The 22,609-nt window shown below is 37.7% G+C and overlaps 1 protein-coding gene across 2 annotated transcripts in view; it reads left to right on the plus strand.

Moving 5' to 3' along the window:
• The window catches only part of clmpb (CXADR like membrane protein b), a 115,604-nt gene that overhangs the window by 39,638 nt on the left and 53,357 nt on the right, over window positions 1-22,609 (plus strand). The window contains exon 3 of one of the 2 annotated variants that reach the window (XM_077722495.1): window positions 10,627-10,663. The exons of the other annotated variant lie outside the window; for it this stretch is intronic. The gene's annotated coding sequence lies outside the window, so the exon portion shown is untranslated. The remainder of the gene's footprint in view (window positions 1-10,626; window positions 10,664-22,609) is intronic. 2 annotated transcript variants of the gene reach the window in all.

Genomic DNA, 22,609 nt, shown 5'->3' on the forward strand with positions numbered 1-22,609 from the left:
ATGGAGTGACGTCATCGTTTGTCTGCCATCTAGAGTCAGAGCGCTCAACCCAAACGTTACATATTAATCAAAATTGCTCTTTTTTCTCAACACATTTTAAAAATATGTTACGTTGTAATAAACGTCGGATATGCAATATTTCACCTGCAAATTCAGAAAATTTAAGTCAGCCTCACTGATAGCCACACGAATGTTTTCATGACTCGTCACATGTCAACTTTAACATATATCAGCACAACAAAACACTAGATGGCAGCATTGACTCAATTATATTGCTGTTAGATGCGAGTCTTTCATAAGAAAAAACACGCATGCTTGTATCAGGGCAGAGGGTGATTATTCCCTCCAGTGATACACAGCAATAATAACAACACGATCTAATATTAATTATTAATCATTCTCATCATTTTCTATACTACTTGGGGAAAGAAGTCATTTCCAATCAATTCCACATTCAGACAAACAATTGTTCACAGTCACATTGACACTTATGGATGATTAGGCAAAAGGTCCACTAGCATGATTAAACTCATGTCTGATTTTGGTTTAGTTTGGACCTCTTTGTATTAATTTTTAATGCCAGAGAAACCATTAAAATGGGGCTATTGCTGAAGGGCAATGCAATGGTGTTATGCTTGACAAGAGAGGAGGACAGCATGAAAATAGGACCATGATGATGTCAAATATCTGTGTTGGTCCATGACTTCACATGCAGTTAATGTAAATAGGTTACACCCACACACAGCAATTTCACCTCTAACATCTGGCCTGGAGTGTTTGGTGAGCCAGTAAAATGATTGACTGGTAGCCAGACACTTATTTCTCTTTGACCGACAGCCACCCTTGCTTATGGCTCCTACCTACAAAACCCTGACGTTGCTGTCTATCCTTCATCCCCATCAATTCATATGACATGGCCTTGCACGGGGAGCACTAATAAACTATCTAAATACACGGCCTTGCACGGCCTTCTGTGATGTCATTTCACAAACCAACTAACTATTAACTGGCTGTACTGTTAGAAATGTGATATTCAATAATGTTAAAAAGAAGTCACACACTGAGCAGTTCAAGTGGCAACATTGAGATTAATCATAATCCATCCAAGTATTTTGCAGAAATGCCTCATGCCTACTACTATTTGCATAAAGTCAAGAAGGCGAAATCCTCATAAATACTAATAGTGGCGTTTAATCCCTTTTGTATTATTTCATATTTCAGACATTGACCTTGGCATTGCTAAATACAAGTTGTATGGTAATTTTTTGGCGTGCTTGTTTGAGCCTTACTTTTCCACCAGTGTAAATTCTGTTGATTGTCTCCTCACCTTGCACAAAACAAGCACACACAAAAACCCAAGGCTGATATCTACACACACATTTGCAACAATGCTCGTCCCGTCTCTGTCTGACAGCTGAGACAGAGAGGGCTCTGCTCCTGCCTTTTATTTGTGCAAATACAAAACAGCCGCATCTTGATAAAAATGCGAGACATCATCTCTATTTGGGGGATACTAGAAATTTCTTTAAATTGTGAGAGAGTCCAGCCCAATTTGGTGCATATATTTATCCTCATTTCTCTGTTCTTGCTCTCATTCTCCCCCACGGTCTCTCTTATTCCTCTCGATTCCCTCCCTCCTTCTCTCTCTAATCGAGGGAACATCCATGCCAAGATTGGCCACATCATCCAATCGTGTATGCTTGTTATCTCAATATCTGAGACGCATGTTGCAGCTGCTGTTGACACATAATCTGTAGTTGTTTCCAGGTACACTCTTACATCTTACATCCTCTTCCCTTCTACTCATATTAGAGAGAAATCTACCCCAATTGCTTCAATGCCTCAATGCTCGGTAGCAGTGTCCAAAAGAGAGACCCAGATGTGCCTGGAATCATTGCCAGACCACAAAAAAAATCAAAATCTCAAGTAAATACCTTGAAGCATGATGTCAGCACATTTCAGAGGAACATCATCAGCCCGCATTCTTTTCTAGTAAGAATAATATAGAAGTTTTTTCATGCCGATGAAAGGGAAATGACTGGTCCCTATATCTAATCAAGACATACTCCCCCCAAAGCTTAGGACTCCTCTCATTGCCAATCTCCAATCTATATTATAGAGGGCCCTTATCAACCTCTTTTCATTATTGACTGCACTCTTTCTTTTGACTGGTCTTTAAACAGCCAAACATCTCCGGGTTAAAATAATGAGCTCAGTCAAAAACACTATCGGCTTTTTCTATCGAAAAAGAAACAAGCTTACTTCACCCCCTCTTCTCCTCATTCTAATCAACATTGGTGTGTCCCATATTCCTGCTGCTGAGAAAGAACAGGCCCGCAGAGACAGCAAAGACTCCAGCTCCTAACCTATAACTCAGAGCTCAGCCCCAGAAGAAGAACATGCTCCCTTTTGAAGCTTCTCATCACTATGCTAATCAGCTGATCACAGGATATTTTGCCAATTCTTCCAGATGCAAATATCTGTTTCACATGCAGCCTCTACATTCAATCTCACTCTCCACTTCAGACCGACTATATACTAACCATTGCCAATGAAAAAACATCCTAAATATTGGTGATTATCAAAGTAGCACTAAAAGATAAATTAATGTGCATCGACTGAAACTTTTTCAGTTATTTATTGAAGAAAACTAGGTGATGACTAACATATTTTGTGTGACTAAAAAGACAGAAATTGAAAGAAATGTCAAAAACAACGATGTTTATACACATCTCTAACAATTGCTTCACACTGCACCTTGGGACATCATAGTCTGTCAGTCCTTCAACCATTTATTGGGATGATGTCCACATAAATTTGAGTGATGACTGTTGAAGCCCATAGAAATATTCATTTTTATATTCTGTCTGGTGACCTAGAAGTTGAAATCAGGGTCTCTTCCCACTAGCTTTACATATTTGAGGTTCATACATTTTCTATCAGATACTGTTGATGGAATCCTGAGCAGAAGGAATATTGATTATCTGAATGAGATGCAGAGAAAGGACAAATGAAAATAATGTCACTTTGTGATTTAGAAAATTGAATTATTAAATAGAATCAATTATTCAATTTACAGTTGTACAAAAATGTGTATGTATCTGTGTGTGTGTATATATATATATATGTATATATATGCATATATATATGTATATATGCATATATATGTATATATATATATATATGTATATATATGTATATGTATATATATGTATGTGGTGGGGATGTGCAGTGTGTAAAGAAACCTAATAACTAGTCATTACATATTCATGCTTATCATATTTCATATTGATAGTGTTAATAAAAACATTGCACTCTAACAGCGACTTATGCTTGGGGTGAGAAAAGGTGATAAATTAGCGATTTCCCTCTGTGTTCTACAGCACTGTGACAGCACTATAGCAGCACTTGGACGATTCTCCAAGGTTACTTTGTGGTTTGATGCTTTCTATTTAAAATGTGTCGGAAAGTAAATAAATTATGTACATAAGCCTACTCGATGTGCCCGGGGTACACGAGAAAATGCTGCTTCTTGTAATTATGCGGGCATATATATACATAGCAATTGAAGAGGTGATTCCATAAATCATATCGGTGTGCAAAGTGTATGGCTATAATAACAACACATGCTTGCACTTTATGATACTGCATTCTATTCTTACAACCAGGGTATTTCAGGGAGATAATTTTGTAGGCCTATATGCAAAATGGTGATTTAATGTTAAGGCTTTTGTTATTCACAAAGAGTGGGCATCTTGTCAAATTGAAGCATGAGTGTATACTATTAAAGAAGAAAGACAAACAACAAAAATGCAAGAGAGTTAAAATTAAAACGTTTTCATAATGAGGATCTACTCCCAAATTGATTCCTGTTCAACAGCATTCAATTGCCAAACAGAGAGAGTGTCAAGCATAGCGCTAGTCGAAATATGGTGCCTCAAAGGAATAAAAGTAGAAAGATAAGCAATTTTTCTATTGATGCACAACATTATTCAATATATCCTCTGCCTCAAGTTGTCCGATGTCTGGTATGTGGCGCCGCCTGAATCCAGCCTTGCTATCCCATAGATTCATTTTTCCATGCGCCTGCATATGTAGTAATGACTCTAGTTTTCACACTTGGCTGATAATTTATGATGTCTACATTTTGCACTTGTAAGACACCAGGTTGGTGAAAATGTGTTGTCATGATGGGTTAGAAGAGGAAAAACTGCACCCACTGTGGCCCTTTGTTGAATAATTGGACTACGTCTGTACTAAAACCTCTGCTGGCACCATTGGTTCTCTGCACTGCTGTGTTTTTGCTGTGTCATCTGTCAAAAATAGGAGCCATGGGTATCTGATACAAACACCACAGCTGCTTCGCACTCATAACACATGGTGAACACATTGTGTTGGATTACATGCGTTTGTTCTAATGTACTCGTATTTGATCTGCCTGCCATTGCCCTGCAATATGTAACCGATAGAAACGGCATTAACTTGACCTTCTTTCACAATGCGAGATCAAAATTAACGTCAATACACAACTTGTTTTCTTTCAGTGGACATGATGAAAAGTTAGAGCACAGTTTACTTATCAAGAATATCTCTACAAATTGTATCCCATATTAACTGTTATTGTGTATCTATGCCACGCAAAGATGAATCTATGAGTTGTAAGTGTTACAATTTATTCCATTGGTTTTCATGAATTAATGATGTTCTCAGTATCCCCAAGATGTACAGCAGTGAACAATTTAAAAGCTCCCATGTAGAGGTATTTTTAAGCAAACTCTGTTCTCTCTTGCTCTGCTCTATCTCAACTCCCAAATGCATGCTCCACAGCAGAGTGGCAAGCAACCTCCCTCCTTTACTTTCCGCTCTGAATGTACGCCGGAAAGTTTTGTTCCAACAACAAGACCTCCCTAAGGACTTTCCACCAGGAAGAAAGTCAAAGGACTGTCATTTTACCTGAAATGGGCGCATGCCCCCCAGCAAGCCTCCAACAGCAAAGCCATAGCATAATAAAGTAATAACAGATGAATAAAAAAAAGAATTGGAAATGCTTAGGAACATGCATGTGCACATGCTTATTATCTATGCATGGCGACACATCTCTAGCCATAAAAATGACATTAATTCTCAAGGAAACATTTATCTAAAGTAAATGTAAAATTGCCTTTATGGCTAGTTTATGACAAGGACTGAACATGTTTTTGGCCACTAAGATGATATTTGTCGAGGGATGTACAGTAATTGAAAAAAAAACATTTTATTTTGCCCCATTTCACCAATTTAACTGCAAATTAACCCACCTGATATAGAGAGAACGTCAATCAGGCTCATTAAGATCTCCCTCTGCGCATTGGCTTGAAGTGTGAATGAAAGAAAGTGTGCTGGGGGTATGGTTCCCTCTCATCACTTCTTCTCACCTGCCATAAATCACTCTTATCCAATTATGATAAAGTCTGCAGCCTAGATTATAAGGTCTTTTTTCTGCCTGAGCAGGGTAAAACTCATTCTCAAAGATGCAATTTAGAATGAATGAGAGGGAGATTTCATTTGAGCTTCACGTGGGCATATCTTTTTAATTAATGGGTATTGCTTGAGTGAGAGATCGGAGGAGCTATTAAAATATGTTTAATGGCTTTTCAGATTTTCTTTCACACTTGGATTACTGCTGACACACACAATCACTTGCGTGTGTGTGTGTGTGTGTGTGTGTGTGTGTGTGTGTGTGTGTGTGTGTGTGTGTGTGTGTGCACGCTGTCATCCTCATGCTGTATGACAGCTGTGATTATTTTTTTCTGCGCTGCAAGTAGGGATTTAGTTCTTTATTTACAAATGACCAAGACGTGACAAAATTGTCATGATAGTTTCTTGCTAAATTTAATCTACAACTAGCTACTGTATATGCCTGTCTTTTAATGTTTTTAACCAACACAGTATCCAGAATGTTTCGACCAACAGTTAGGTGATTAAAATCAGAAATTTATCTTTTTACTCAAATTTGGACATTGACATGGCCAAATGAATGTGTCTTCTCAAGATACAATGAATTAGTAATTATGGATATAAAGAAACTGCCCGGCAATGGTGTGACTTGCTTGTGGGCAGCGGCTGGTTTGTCTCAACAAAGTAGAAGACCTCTACATTCAATGCTATGTATTGATTGAAATGTTTGATGGTGCTAAGAAGAGGTAATCTTCAACTAAACTAAACCTTCAACTTTCCCACCCAACCCCCTTTCCCACGACCTCTTCTTTCCCCCAAAAAAAACCACTGGTCCCTTGGGCTACCATTTGTGAAATCATCTCTACCCTCACAACTCTGCTCAACTGTCACATCGCATCTTGCAGATGCAGACAATCTGCACTAACAGTTTTGGAGCATTTTTTTTATCCTCCATAGAGCCAATCTTCACCTCCAGTTGTGCATACATGCAACCTGCTTATCCTGTATTGTACCATCAACTTTAGGCAGTTTTAATATTGGTGGCCCAAGTCAGCTGACTTAGGGTCCGGCATAAGACGTCCTATGATGAATAAGCACAATGAGTTCAATTTTGCTTTACCCATAAGGTGGTCATTGCCCGTGTGGCAGCAATACCAGAACATGCTGGGAGACACCAGCCCTAAGTGTGAAGGAGTCCTGTCAGTCCTTTTTAACCTACAGGACTCCGGAGGCACCTGATGGGTACTGGCGTGCCAAGTTGCACGTGGCTCTTGTGGGCACAGTGGCAAAACCTGGCTATGGGAGGAGTTCCAAGAGAATGACTTCCGGAGGGCCTCGAACAGATTTTGGTCCTCCATCTGGCATCTCACAAGGGCAAACCAGGGCACCACCAACACTGTGCGCAGTAGGGTTGGGGCCAACCCATTAAATACTCTGGAGAATATGTCTCCTGGGAACGCCTAGTATCCTCTCAGAAGAGCTAGATGGAGTAGTTTGGCAAAGGGAAGTCTCAGCTTCCCTTCTGTGTGTGATGCCACCGCTATTCGACCTCGAATAAGCGGAAGAAAATGTTATCAAATGAATGAAGGCAAACATTTTTTTCTGAAACCATAAAGCGTGATCTGTTTTTAATGGAAGGTAAAAGAATGGGGCATGTTGAGGAAAATGAGCTTTGCTAAGGAAAATAGTGCTTCATAAGAGTTGGCCAAATGTATTGTGAGAGTGAAGAGGCTTCGTAAGATAGGGCTAAGTAGAAGGTTAGATATAATATGTAAAGAATAAATATATTGAAAGGACAAACTTCCAAATCTATTTTTATGCCACTGTGCAATGTGACAACCAAAAGTCTCAGTTGTAAAACAGGTGTTGTTCTTAACTATAAATGAAAAATTACTTTAGACAGTTACAGAAGCAAAGAGTGAACGCAGTATGACAGAAGAATTGAGAAACTTCAAACGCAAGCTGTGGGCTGTAGTCTGTCAAATCAATAACACCTCAGTGTGCACCTCTGCCACATCCACTTCATTGACTGCATGCATGAAAGAAAGGCCCATCATTCAGAGCACAAAAAAATCAGTATAGTTGGTAAAGTTAAGTAAAACTTCATTCGGTACACTTTCGCCTGCAGACCCTAATAGGTTACTATGCAAAGATACAAGAAGATTTTATGAACAACTCATCTAATAGGCAAAGCTGTCATTTATTATTCTTAAACTGCATTCTCCTGCTATCAACACCAAATTTAGGATAGATCAAATTTAAAATAAGGTCACACCGGGATCATTGTTGTCCATATAATCATACCCACTGTAAAGAAAAGCCCAAACCACTCAAGCGCAAAGCAAATATTTTGTCCTCTATGGCTGAAATAAATATTTGCTGACAGCCTTTTCACCAAAACACTTACTCAGTGATTGTTCTGGACGTATTTTTCTATGATGTCAAGAGATGGGATCTACTCTTCCATCACACAGATTCAACACACCAAATACACACAAGCACATGTTTGAATGTCATGTATGTTTGTAGGAACACTCTTCTGTGCTGCTGTCAAAAGCAAAGTTTAGCATGAGTGGAAAATTTAAAATTGTTTCAGTTCAATCATCTGGATATTGACCTTTTGACATAATAATACGGACAACAAAACAGCAAAACACAAGTCATATCAGGTTTTAACATTCCAAACCAGACCGTGGCTGTTCAAATCCAACAATGTCGGTCACAAAGCTGAAGTAAAGATCCAGATTCTGGCTTTTTTATTTATTTATTTCTATCTTTGTGCCTTCGGTGTCCACTGGGATGCCTGTCACATGAGTAGGTCTCTCAGGTTCTCTGCCCCGTTGTTAAAAAGAGAAACAAAGGATTGTTACATGAATGGGGCCGACAAGGACACGTGTCAAACTAGTAGGCGAGCCTCCTCACACTAAATTGCATCTATGAAAGTGATTTATTCCGGGTTGACACCACGCTATCTTTAATTCTTTGGTTATCTTACCTTATTGTTTTGCATTTCCACTTATGCCAGGAAGACAAATGTTACACTTTAGCATCGTACTGCCGCGCCGTTTGCCATTAAGTGTTTGATTGCATTAAGGAACATAAGCATGATTGATGCAATTGTGTCCCAGGAAGGAGTCATTGCCGTGCAGACTCTAATAAAGTCTGAATCTGCATATTGACCCTTTTGCTCATTGAATGTAAGACTTCACGTTTACTGCAAAGTAGCGTGATATAAATGATATACATCAACTATCATAACCAGGATACAATGTATGTTTTTCTAGTGCTTGATAGTCCTGTCATCTGCAATCATTGTTGTGATTCCATTTGTGATTCATATCAAGTCATATTCCCAGAGCTACAATAAGTACATTGTTGTGTTGATACACATCTGCTTCTGGTAAGCAAGAGAAACCTACTTACCCACTTAATCTCCAGTTGCTAAGGAAATATAACAGCCAACATATAGTACAATGGATTGACTTTGGTGTAATGGGTAATAACTGCATGAGGGTCAGCTGCAATGAATCTGCAGTGAAAAAGAAACAATTACAAACACTTTATGCATACTAAATTGTCTGAATGAGCCAAACACATAGTTGAAGTGAGCATTACAACGTCCAAATCAATCTAATCCAAAATGGAGACTATTCCATGAACTGTATACGCTTTGGATTTTCTGTCACCAACATTTGGCAATGTAAGTTTTTAAAATAGCTGAATATGCCTGTGCCAAGGCTTCGGGGAAATAGTGTGCCCATGAATAATTCATACCGTGATAATCAGAGGAAGACAGGTTGTCAGTCACCAGATTTCTCCTTATATGTGAAGAAACAGGAGACAGTGCTGTAGAAATGGGGACCTCTCCATCTCTGTTACTTGGCATCCTCTTTCTTGAAAATGAACTAGCTAATCCACCTTCTTTCCATTGCAGTATCTGTATCCACAAGCATGGATGTTTGCTAGAGAGTAGTTAGTGTGGAACAAGTAGATAATAAGTCACTGCAGAAAATAATCGGTAGGAAATAATCAAGACGGTCAAAAGGCACTTCATTCGTCTTCAGTGTTTCTTTAGGGTTTACTGCAGAGGATCTTTGCGATGTGTGGGTGAAATGTTTCATTTATTCAATACACATTTTGTTCTAAGGAACACAAAGAGCCGAGGCAAATTGCAGAAACTTTTACTGGCTGTATGAAATAGCACAATTCCCAAAAAGTAATTCACAATAATGGTCATTTACAAGTACATGTAAACTATGAGGAGCACGGTGCTTTTCACACTTGTTTGAGAGCTAAAGAGGAAGAGTCACATTTTTCCCTGAGGATGTGGTGCAAATGGAAAGTGCAATTCACACACACTGGTCTGTAACTGCCTTGTGGCTAAATAAAATGGAGACTCTTTATTGGGGAAACCACTGATCTTCCACTTCTCCTGATAAATGTAAAGGGGCAGGAATACTATCCATTTTAGGCATGATGCGCAACAGTGTGTGATCTGTATGCCTACTAGCTCCACATGAGTGTCTACTCTAATTATGGCGTTTGCTCCACTTAGCTATCTGGAACGTGTCGGGTGACTGGAGGTTTCACTTTTTTTGCTGGCTAATGTAATTGGCTCAATTAAAGCACCCATTGGCAACATTGACATGCACAGCAATGACTTAGCAATCAACCAAATAAGTATGGATATATATGTAGTTAAAAAGCAGGAACATTTGGTTCTTGGGTTTTATCAAATATACTTCAGGCCTTGTCGAGGAAAAACATGTCTATATATGAGAAAAAACAGCTTTTATGAAACCATTCATAACATTCATTTTTCTTTTATGTGTATCAAAGCATAAAGGGAAAATGTTGGGGTTTGGGTTATCAATGGGTTATCAATGACACCTATGAATTGCATTGTAGTTGTTAATTTTTAAAAATGCTTGTGCAATTTTACATGGTGTATTATAGTACAAATGCTAATACATTGACCTTATTTTTCATGTTACTTATTGTCAGTGCTAGATGGACTAGATGTAAACAAAATCATACACACTACAAAATAATAAATGATGAAATGGCCTACATGTGCATAATTAGTAATTAACTTTGTGATGCCACCAACTGGCATTAGCTATTCTGCACTAAATGTTGCCATCATTATGTCAGTGACCAAAATAAATGACCAGACTTTCCTCTCCACAGGCGCTCCCCTCAGGATACCTCATCAACAGATGTCCAGGTATTACCCCGTCTCTATGAAAAGACAAAGTGTCTTTCTTTTGAGTTTGCTTTACTGACTGTGAAATGTCAGGCAGTTTTAGTCAAGAAATGAAAGAAAATCTAAAGCAGTGAGGTGAACAGAACATGCACTAACACAAAGGGGGACGTGTTTATGACAGAAGGTGATCGCTGACCATTTTCAACCAGTCGTTACAATTTACTGCTCTTATAATGTTGACTGGATTAGATTTGGCTGGTGCTGAATGATGTCATTCAAAGCCATTTTGTATTTACGGAGTCAGAAAAGAAGGCTTGGTTAAGTAATTGGTGCAAAGTAAAAGCTAGAAGAAATAACATAGCATATTTTTTCTATGGGGCTTAGTCTAATTGATATCAGGGCCTTTTAAGATGAAGCAGCCATAGTCAATACAGATGCTGCAGTCTAATCAATTGTACTCTGATATAGTGAAGGGCGTTGTCAGTTTGATTGGCATTTCATTTATAACCAAGAGGCAAAAGACTGAAGGTGTAATGCAAATAGGTCGTCCTACATGGCATTTATTGACTTGTATAAAAGCACACTAGGAGCAGCCAAGACTGGACCCCCAAATATAGTAAATACTTGCCCTACCGTAGTGATTGTTGATTGGGATTAATCATGGTGAGCAAAGTTGAAAGTTTCAAAATATGTATTCCTCTACTTGACCAACTTTTGCAAGTGAATTTTATTTGTCAGGAAGTAAGGCTATAAGCCCTGTGGAGGACCAGACTGGAGCCTTGTGGTAGTTTGACAAAACACAGCTTTATTTTTAGCAATCGAACAACGAGAAGGAGGAAAAAGAGGCCAATTCTACCTGGCTAGATATGCAAGAGTGATGACATCGGCTCAGTGGAGTGTAAACCGAACACTGTGAGGGGTTGTTATGAGTTGACACCATTTGAGACATTCAGGTTGAAAGTAACAATGTGAAGATTTCAAGATAGGGAAATAAGTAAAGACTGATATTGTGCATTGCTAGAAGTTGATTGGGTAGCCACTAAAGTGTTTTTAAAACTCAGCTGGAGTCATGAAAACAATGATCATATTTCATTCAGGACAATGAAGCAGGTATTTATTTATTTTTGAATATGAACCATTCATAGATACACAAATCAGAATTTGCTGATATTACAAGGCCCCTTTTAGTGTGCTTCAGTCATAAAGGTGCCTAGTGATGTGATTTTTCTGTTTGTGTAGTCTTTCTTTACTCAAATCGGTCATTATTGTACAAATACCTTCTCAAGGGGGAGAAATCCTATGTATTGGATGTTCTCGTTTACATTTATAAACCTGCTGTGGACTCATATAATGGTAAAAACTGCTTATTGCAAGTTTTCATTTTAGAAACTGCTCTGATAACCGTGGTTCAAAAGATTTGTTGTTGCGTTTGTTTTTGTTCTCATCGTTGCTTTTGTGTCTGTTATAAGCTCCATTTGACATTACAGCATCCTACTCTAAATGATATACTTTTTAGATTTTAATCAGTGTTTTTATGTGGTATATGCCAGCCTTGAAATGCTTCTCAGGGTCACCAGTTAAATTTTCTATGGTTTACACAGTACATTTTATTGGAAATATTTCATAAAGAATAATAAAATAAAATTCTACTTCAAAGAAGAATGTTTAATGAGCGGTAGACACATTTTACGGTTGAAAATATAATCGCTATAGAAGTTACCTTCACACTTCAAGTGAAATAATATTTACTAGTTAGATTTAGAATCAGGCATTCAGGTTTGAAAAAATATAACCCGCCTTTATTTAAAGCCAGCCTTTAAATTGTGTGTAGGACACCTATTTAGTGTCCTTACACAGAAAAATACAATTATTAATTGACAGTCTTTAAAATGTACCCTAAAAATCATTTAAACTAAAAACACTACTTCAGGGATCAGCTTTTCCTTTGTTGTTGTTTTTTTCCCAGAAATATAGACATGGCATATTCCGCATATCTTAGAAATTATTGCCTTTATAGGGTTACTTTTTTCTCAGTGTTACAACCCTCTCTGCTTTGTTTACCTTTTGATCTTCATTAACCCGCGAGGCATTTATGCAAGTGTCCAGTGCCGGCAGCTCTCATTAGCAAGTGACCTGCTTACTGAAATCTCTAAATTGGCTGAGTTTGTTGTCGGGGGTACTGCAGAGTGAAGATATGACTCAAATGCCAGCTAGCTGCTTCTCAGCAATTTGTTCAGGTATCTGAAAGTGACGCATTCAGTACTCCTCTCATGACAGGCTGCATATATTGTGCCTGCAGGGGTTTCATTGCTTTCTTGCTTATTTTTTTTCCCACATACTTTTTGGACGGATAATTATATGAACTGCCACTTTCCATTCATCTGCTTGTAGACTTGTTGTATGTGCTTGACATCTTTGTCACATGCCATCTGCAACATTATAACAGAATCATTTTAGCAATAGATCATATTCATTGCAATTTCAATAACAAATGTGACATGCAACATCCCACAAAGAATCATTTACATAACAATATACTGAAAATGCTTTGGTTGCTTACTTAATCATAGAAGATGTATTGAATATGATCGTTTTCTGCAGCTCTGGTGTTATCTTTTATTAACTACACATGTATGTAAAATGGGTGCATCCTACAGTGTTTAAATGAATGGGTTAAGATGTGTGTCAGGTTCATTAATAATTACCTTCGTCCGTAATTATCAATAACTGCAGGAAGACATCTTATTCAATTATTGACATTTAATTAAATAGAAATGGATACAACAGATAAAAAGCTTCCGGAAGGGAGAGTTACAGCAAGCGTCACCGTACGACTTCCGAACGTCTCCTCGAATAGACGTTTTCGTCCCATTCTTATGGTCACAAGTTACAGAGTTGTTGATCATTCCATCACGTATGAGTAAAAACAACATCTGGGACTACAATAACAATCAAAGTATTTTACTAATAACAAAAACAGGGACTAGACCTAACAACATTTAGATTAGAGTAATTATACAACCTCCTTGACCTAAGAATCATATAATATAATCATAATCATATAATCGTTACATACAGAAAAACCCGAAGTGTACAGTTAAAGCTTGTTATTGTCACTCGTTATCACTGTAACATTCAGGCGTATTAACCCCATCGTTGCTAAAGTTCTCACCAATTTGCATGCCCTTAATGCCGTAAAAGCAACGTTATTTGGTTGTATCAATTGACCAATGTTTATCCAATCCGTAATATCCTTAAAGTCATCAATATGACCTGTGACAAAGCATATTTCCTCCTGCCAGGACAACAGACAATGTTCTTTCAAGTGCACTTTGAAAAACATTCCATGTTACTCCATTCTTAGGGAAAATATGCTCATCCTAAACCAATTATTTTATTTACAATTCACCTAATTATTTGGATGAATGTCATGAATTTTATCATGCCACTATTGCATTGTAAATTTTCCATCTGATGTCGTTAACAGCCAAATAATTCAATACCTACTATACTTTGTAAATCACCTCATATGTTGTTTACTTAAGACACGAGTCATTTCCCATAGCCTGTTACCAAAACAAAAATCTACAACAATTAAATGAGAGAAATCAACCTTTTGTTAGACAATTCCTAATTACAAACTTTAATGTTTTAAAAACCTTATCGTCACCAATATACCATAATTTTGTAAATTTTGTCATCCTGGCCTTTTTTTCTTTTAAACAGCCAACCTCCCTCCTGGATTAAAGTATTTTGAATAATCAAAAAATTCTGAAATAGTATTAATATTATTTTATCCTCCAAAAGCTAGTTTCCTTTAACTAAGAGCCCTTTGAAATCCACAATTGCTCAAAAATGACTATTTTGGTCTATTTCCCAAATCCAAAGCTTTTTACCAAATCAACCTTTTACTGAACAGATTTTTTCTATCCTCTTAATACATTTCATTTTAAAACCCAAAATATCAATGCGAAAGCATTCGCATAACCTTGCATTTCTTGCAGCCCATGTATTGTTCTTATTCTGAAAAGTCCAAACAGAAAACGCAATTAGCCGTTAACTATGACCTCCACTCTTGCTGCGAAAACAGCATTGTTATCTTATGTTTACAAACCAGCTTTTTCCCTGTGCCCAAATACAACGCTTTTTAGAGAAGACAACCATTAAAACGTCAAATTAACCCCTCTTCCGATATTCAACTACATAACAATATTTTTCCAAGACCCCATATATCCAGAATATGTATGCTGCAAGCACAACAATATGGCAAAAACCCATTTTCTGCCCTCAAGTTTGCTTCAGCACCCCCAAGGCCAATTATTATTATTATAATGTCTTCACGGAAAGGATCACAAAATTTTAGTCGTTTACACGGTCCGAACGCTCCCGAAAGCCCAACACAGTTAAATCGTCTGCCCCGCGGCCCACATGTTTCACTCCCATCTAATCAGCAGCCGCTGCACCAGAAACGCTTCCCCCGCAGTTGACACATTTTTTGGCAAGTCTAGAGCATAATAAAAACACAGGTGACATTCCCTGCTAAACATTTAAATGATCATTTTGTATATATTCTTTTGTCTTTTTAAACACCATCTTCCCGTTAGCGGACGGGATCAAAAACCAAGCTGCAATAAGCCATCACATTGCTGTAAATTGACAGTACATATAGGTTATATTAACAAAGCACCACCAGCACTTGGAAATAACCATTCTAATTGTTGTTATACAAGCCCAAGCATCACAAAAAAACCCAATTTATTGTAATCACAAAACGTCATACCCGGATTAACCAAATCAAATACCAGTGTCCCCATTAATTTTCTAGCTCCCTTTATTTTTGTTAAACTTCCTCCGCGCCCGTCACCTATCTCGGTAAATATTTTCCCCGTCAGCCGAGGAGGCCCCGCTATTTTTTCCTTACCAAACAGTACTTTCCCGCCGCCACGGTCTTAAATATATATCCCCGTTATCCGAGGGAGCCCCCACTATTTTCCCAAAATAGTATTTTTTTTAACTTCTCCCCGGCCTTATTTCGCCATTAGTGTCTGTGGAACAAGCTGTTACACTTTTATCCACTCACATATTATTTATATATGTATATTACCTCCATTAGTGTCTGTGGAACAAGCTGTTACACTTTTATCCACTCACATATTATTTATATATGTATATTACCTCTATGCATTAGTGCATATATTATCCTGCATTTTATGCATTTTAAGCTGGCCAGCAAACCCATATTTATTTATCCATAAATATAGCTGTGTAATATTTTTAAAGCGCTTTGTCTTTCCAATTTTTTCCAATCCTTACAAGTTAGACGTATTTTTTGGATCGTCATCCAAACCCGCCTTACAACACGTGTTTCCCATATTTTACTTTTTTGTAGTGAGTTCGTGTGCCTCACAGAGTTAACTTTATTATATCTATTTTTATTATTATCACTCCTTCGACTGTATTTCCTAGGCTTATCTTAATTTTACTGCAGAAACCACACAAACAACATACAACGTATATTCGTGCCTACCCTTTAGACACAGGACACTCCCCGGCCCCAATATTGTACCTCGTACAATATATTCGTGCCTACCCCTGAGACACAGGACACTTTCCAGCAAAGTGCCCCACCGTACCTGCCATTGACTAGTATAAACACAGGGTTTTATCGCCGTCACCCAGGACGCGAAACCAGCCCAACAATGGGCCTCACATACAATGTCCCTTTAACGCATTTGTAACCACCTTCACAACATGCAGACATTAATGTGGACTTACCCGAGATCCATCAGATGTCTCCCTCCAGCAGGAAAAGTCTTCAACCGCCGAGAATCCAGGCGCCCCCGTCGAAAAACTCCGGCCCACCAAGGGTTTTGAAGACGCCGTGCGCACGGTCACTTACCAGATGTCGAACAGCAGCGCCTGGGTTCTCGCTCCGGTATATTGACCTCCATGGCTCGAAGGACCAAATGTCAGGTTCATTAATAATTACCTTCGTCCGTAATTATCAATAACTGCAGGAAGACATCTTATTCAATTATTGACATTTAATTAAATAGAAATGGATACAACAGATAAAAAGCTTCCGGAAGGGAGAGTTACAGCAAGCGTCACCGTACGACTTCCGAACGTCTCCTCGAATAGACGTTTTCGTCCCATTCTTATGGTCACAAGTTACAGAGTTGTTGATCATTCCATCACGTATGAGTAAAAACAACATCTGGGACTACAATAACAATCAAAGTATTTTACTAATAACAAAAACAGGGACTAGACCTAACAACATTTAGATTAGAGTAATTATACAACCTCCTTGACCTAAGAATCATATAATATAATCATAATCATATAATCGTTACATACAGAAAAACCCGAAGTGTACGGTTACATAACGATAACAATATTCTTGTTATTGTCCGAATAGCCCTGTCCTCGTCACCAAGGGCCCACCAAATCTCAAGGACCCAGATTGGGTGGATTGTTTGTATAACCATCCTGGAACAGGCTGTCTAGGTTAAAGATGACTTGGTGTGACCTCAAGACTTTTGAAAAACAGAAAGAGAATGATTTAACAAAGTAATGAATTAATACAAAGAAAAGAAAGAGATTGATTTAATAAAGAAATGAATTAATATAACTATTATAATAATAAAACAGAATAAACCCAACAATGTGCATATTTTATTTTTTAACTCACAGGAGCTCATCTTTGTCTGCCTTAAGTCTGATTGAAGGATAGACAATTGCCCAATGAGGATCATAGTGGTTAACCTTCCTCCCGATATAATGAGGGGAAACTGTCTCATTCAGATGCTCTCACAGCATATCACGTCACTTAGATAAACTTTAATTAGTTTTTAGGTTCCATGTTACTTAAATGTGTCTATTTTTAGAATGCTGAGACACTTTTCATATTTGTTACGGAGTTTAACTTGGTCATTAGCATGGCTCTGGTGACTGACCACGTCTGAGCACAGAGAGGAATGATATGGAATAATCACTGAAAAGGCGGCCTTATTCGTGTGTGCAATGAGATGACTTTTCCATGTGACTTCTTTTCCTTTTCAATGTTTGACAAGGCCAATATTCAATATTCTGCTACTATTCCTGGCCTTTCAGGCATCTAATTAGCCACTGGATTTAATCTAATTTTATTAATATATGTATACATTACTCTCTTGTACTGTATACTATACACTTCAAGTTTATTGCCAGCAGAAGACCATATTACTTCTATTTGTGACACTGCAATGTTATCATTTTTGCTTTAAGGCTTTATTTACCAAATAATTCAAAGATTGGTGATAGCTCTGCATAATCCCTAAATGACAGAAGAGGACGTATTTACAATGTGGAAATTATTCACACCCAATTTAGCATAGTTCCCACTGAGAAAAACACAAAACCTGAAGCACAACACTTGTTCATCGTAAGAAAATGCAATATATGTGTCACAAACAGCAAGTGACAGAGGATATTCTGCCACAGTGTCCAAATATGTAAAATGGGTTTCCACTTGCACGATGCCAGTGATCTGCAAGTATAATGATGTTTGCAAGCAAATGACTTCTTCTAAGTAAGGGAAATATTTAATGAATTTCAAAGGCCTATGTGCTCTTGCTTCATTCCACCAACAATCATCCATCATTTATTGGACGTTGCCCTTGCCATCAACTTAATTTGGACTTTTATTAAAAGCTTTTCTACTGACGAAAGATGCTTTTTAAATGTGAGTAAATAGATTAAAGTCTATCTTAAGCTTACTTGCAGTTAGAATGTTTGCCTTAGAGAATAGCAGTTTTCAGTTTGTTTCTAAACTTAGTATGTTTTTCTTTTTACGGTTGCATTTGTATTCAAGTGAACTAGTGATGGAGAACAACTTTCTTTTTCCTTCAATACACTTTCTATCCAATCTTTTTATATGAACAATCGGAGGCCAGTATTCAAAAAATTAATTGTTTACTAGCACAAAGAGTGCAATCGAGTTCCACACTGAATACTACATAATTTTCTTAATGCACCCTTTAGTGTCCCTCCCTTGACTTTAATTTTCTTAAGCATTAACACTCTACTGGAACATTTTATATTGTTTCTAGAAAATTGCTTTCATTGCTAGTGGACAACTGGGCAATCAATCAGCATGCCATGTTCTCCTTGCCTCCTCTCAAAGTACTCATCCTTTTCATTAAATACAACTAAGGGATACATTATATGAACGGCAATGTCCTGAGGATGAAGCTTGTCTTCCAAAAGAATTACCATAACCCTTGCACCTTCTGTCCTCAAGGCAAGTTGTTTTACCACTCTTTCTCACCAACATGTCTGCAGTGCCCCACAGCCATGTGTGTGTATATTTGCTATTATTAGGAAGTCGACTGCTGGAAGCTATAGAACGTGTCAAAAAGGGTTGCTATTTTTAACAGTTGGAGCTTGGGCGTTAAGCCTCCATTTTACCAACACTTTGTTAACCCACAGAAAGGAGGTCATGCTCTTTTTTTCCTCATTTCCTATCCTTTTGTACTTTTTCCCAATGATGGTTTGGTGTAAATTGAAGAAAAAAAATCTCTTAATGTATCATAGGACAACGGATACACCAGTAAAAGGGCTTCCACCACCAATTAAATCAAAATGCAACCTTCTTTCTATATTTTGATTGGCATATCACTTCATTCATACTTTTTGTCCTTCACCCATCTCTTCCCCTCAATTTTGCCAATGTAGGAGAACAAATGGTCTGTTTTATTTTCAATCTATTCAGTTGCTCTCACTATAGCATGATTTAAAAACTTGATTGGCTTGACAAAATTGTTATAAGGATACTGAACAAGAGGCAGACACATTCTCTCACACACATACAAGAACAGTAGGCTTCCGTGATTGTGCCCTATTATCCAAGAACTACTCTGGCAGCTGTCACACTGAGAACAATGCAGTAAAACAGTTAGATAGAAGAATGTTATCCAGATGGGAGGCTGGTGTTATTTTTCTTATTTTCTCCCCCCTGTTGCCATTGCAACTATTTAAAACCAGAATGTGTGGCTGCTGTAGAACGCATTTCAGTTAAGTTGATTGACTTTGAAGCCACCTCGTGATGTAGAGGTTGACTCGCCTGACTTCGGTGCGGGCAGGCTTGGGCTCAATTCCCAATGGTGGAAGTGTAATTGGGGGTGTAAATGGTTGTTTGTCTCTTTGTGTGCCCTATGGCTGACTGGCGACCAGTCTAGGGTGTGTTGTGTGCTGTTAAACCATTTTGATCAGTGATATAAAGTATGTGGGCACGAAGGAGTGCAACAACCTTGTCGTTCCTCCACTCACCGCCATCAGTAATTGTTTATTTAATTATGGATTTACATTTTTTTGGTTTCCGTACTCGCAGATACTTTTTGCCATTGTGCCAGTCAGTGGCCTGAAAAAAATGTGGAGTCGGTCTCTTCAACCATCTATTGTAATCCTAGTTTTAGGCATGCAATGTAAATGCAGCGTTAGGGGAAATTAAGCATTTCCATCCTCAAAATTTGCATGCCCATAAAGACTTGTGACCTGTACAGTCACCTTCAGCTTTTACAGTCTACCACCGTATACACTTACCCACTTACAGGAATGATAGGGAGAGAGAGAACAGATAATTATAACTGTACTGTAGATGGAGAGCTAGAAAATTCAGCCGTGTCCAAAGAGCAGGCAGACGCACAGCTGGAATCAACCCAACAAATTCATTTAGCAAAGCTAACAAATCATGTAGTCCTACGTATTTATATCATTACTTAAAACTTGTGTTTGCAAGAAATGGCAATGCAGCACTCACAGACTTGGAAAAGAATCATTGTTGATTGCAACATAACATAAATGTGACTCTCCCTTTTGATTTTAAATTCACATGTTTTACTTTTTGCGTTAAAAACACAAATGTAGCCCAGTTATTCACCTACAGCACAGAAGCTGACTCTACTTTTAGCGGACCGGTTCAGTCATGCATAAATGGCAACCACCCCCACAAGGCACGTCATATAAAAAAAAGAGAAAAGTATTTTAATCTGATTTTATCAGACTTCAGAAAAAAAATGTTTCAACATTTAATAAGGATGCACCAAAAAAATGTATTTGGTATCCACAAGAAGATAATGTTGTGAATACTCTTTGAATATTGTAGGAGTATCTTTATTATGCACATTGCCACATAAACTTACTGCATACTCCTTCAACATAAAACATAAATATCCAATAGAGAACAGAATTATTTGCAGTACATTAAATCTATTTATTTCATGTTCAGCAGTTATGGCTCTCAATGCTGTAATGAGCGGCTTGATGTTTAGTGGGTGGTCGTCCTGACTAAAACAAAGTGACAGCTGCATGCTAGCTTGTAATTTGTTTCCTATGAAAACCTACTTCGTTGTCCAAGCTCATTAAATGTGAGAATGTGTCACAAGCTGCATTTCATTGCTAAGTATACATTGGTGTTGAGCACACAACACCTCCATACTAATGCACAATGCATTCAGGCCTCTGCATAGAAATACTAACCTTAAAGCATATCTAGGCCTACTGTTTAACTCAAATCATATATATAGTTTTCCCAACTTTAAATTTGCTACATTAACTGGTATATTCCATTCATTTTCTCAGGGTCAGATTTCATTGACTTGTCATAAAATATTAAAGGGATTCACTCTTTTCAATGAGGTCTTTGTTATTCATTCTGCACTTGTATAGGCATAGGTATTCTACTATTCATTGAAGCTGATGGTGGAGATGAGGGTTATTTGACATTATTTAGCCTGATTCATGGTCATAGACTCTTTTCCCCAACATACTTTTTTCAAATTAACTTATCACATGTTGGATGTATAATGTTCAAAACATTTTTGTGTCATGGAAGATTTTGTGTCTAAAAGTCTTGTTTCAGTCCCCCCACCAAATTAAAGAAATAAAATATGCATTTCAAAGCATAAATGAAAAAGAAAAAAAACATCAACAATGACAGGAAATGTGACAAAATGACAAGATAACTAAGCACAGTTGAACATGACGTGAGTGACTGGATGAAGCTGAGCAGTAGAGACAAAACAGGTGAAAACAAAAACCTGAGGCGTAATTAAGATTTTACAATGGAACACAGAGGGAACCTGACAACAAAAATATATTTAGTCAACAAAAGCATGACACTCGAAAGGAGAATTTTCTATGTGCCAGTCGCACCGTGTCACAAGAGGGTCTCTATACAGTTTCTCTGAAAAATATCATTATATTAAAATTATACTATTAGATTATATTCATCAATCTACCTCTCTGGAGTGTTTGCATCCACTTATTTACTCACCTTGGTAGTATTTAAATCACGACATGATTGACTTATGGGAACCACTAACATAAATGATCAGAACAATTCCGTGTTATTGGAAACTGCAAAAGCTAGTTTGTCTATCTGATCTCTTATGCAGCCATGTTTTCCCAGGAGAACAACAGTTTTTCATGCGACTTTGCCTATGCTAGTTAGTTGTATATGTAACTTCTGTGACCTGCTTGGAATCAGTCTTTGTCAGGTCCTCAGGAATTCCATGTCAGTGGTGTTTTGATGTTCATGGCCATGTTGCTTTAATGCAAGGCTTCTGGCAATATTTCTGTAATACCAAGTGTCATTTCCTTCATTGAGTAACAGTATTAAGACATTAATGCATTCATGCAATGCTGACATTTTATCAGGGTAAAACTCAGTGATCTTTATTTTAAAAAGAAAATAATAGAAAAATGCATACACAGTCACTTGTGTGTCACATGGTCTATAACACCCAATTGGGACCACTTTCCTTTGTGTTGAATTTTTTATTCCTTGTCATTCTTTCTTGCTAGGACTTGTCAAAGAAATAATCATGCTTCACTGGCGGCTGCATCAGTCACGCATCAGCACATAGTTGGTCTGGAAAATTGGTTGGGCTTTAGAATAGTCCCCCAGATTTGAGCATAGAAAAA

This window comes from Stigmatopora nigra, chromosome 8 (assembly GCF_051989575.1).
Source record: "Stigmatopora nigra isolate UIUO_SnigA chromosome 8, RoL_Snig_1.1, whole genome shotgun sequence".
NCBI classification, from domain to species: Eukaryota; Metazoa; Chordata; class Actinopteri; order Syngnathiformes; family Syngnathidae; genus Stigmatopora; species Stigmatopora nigra.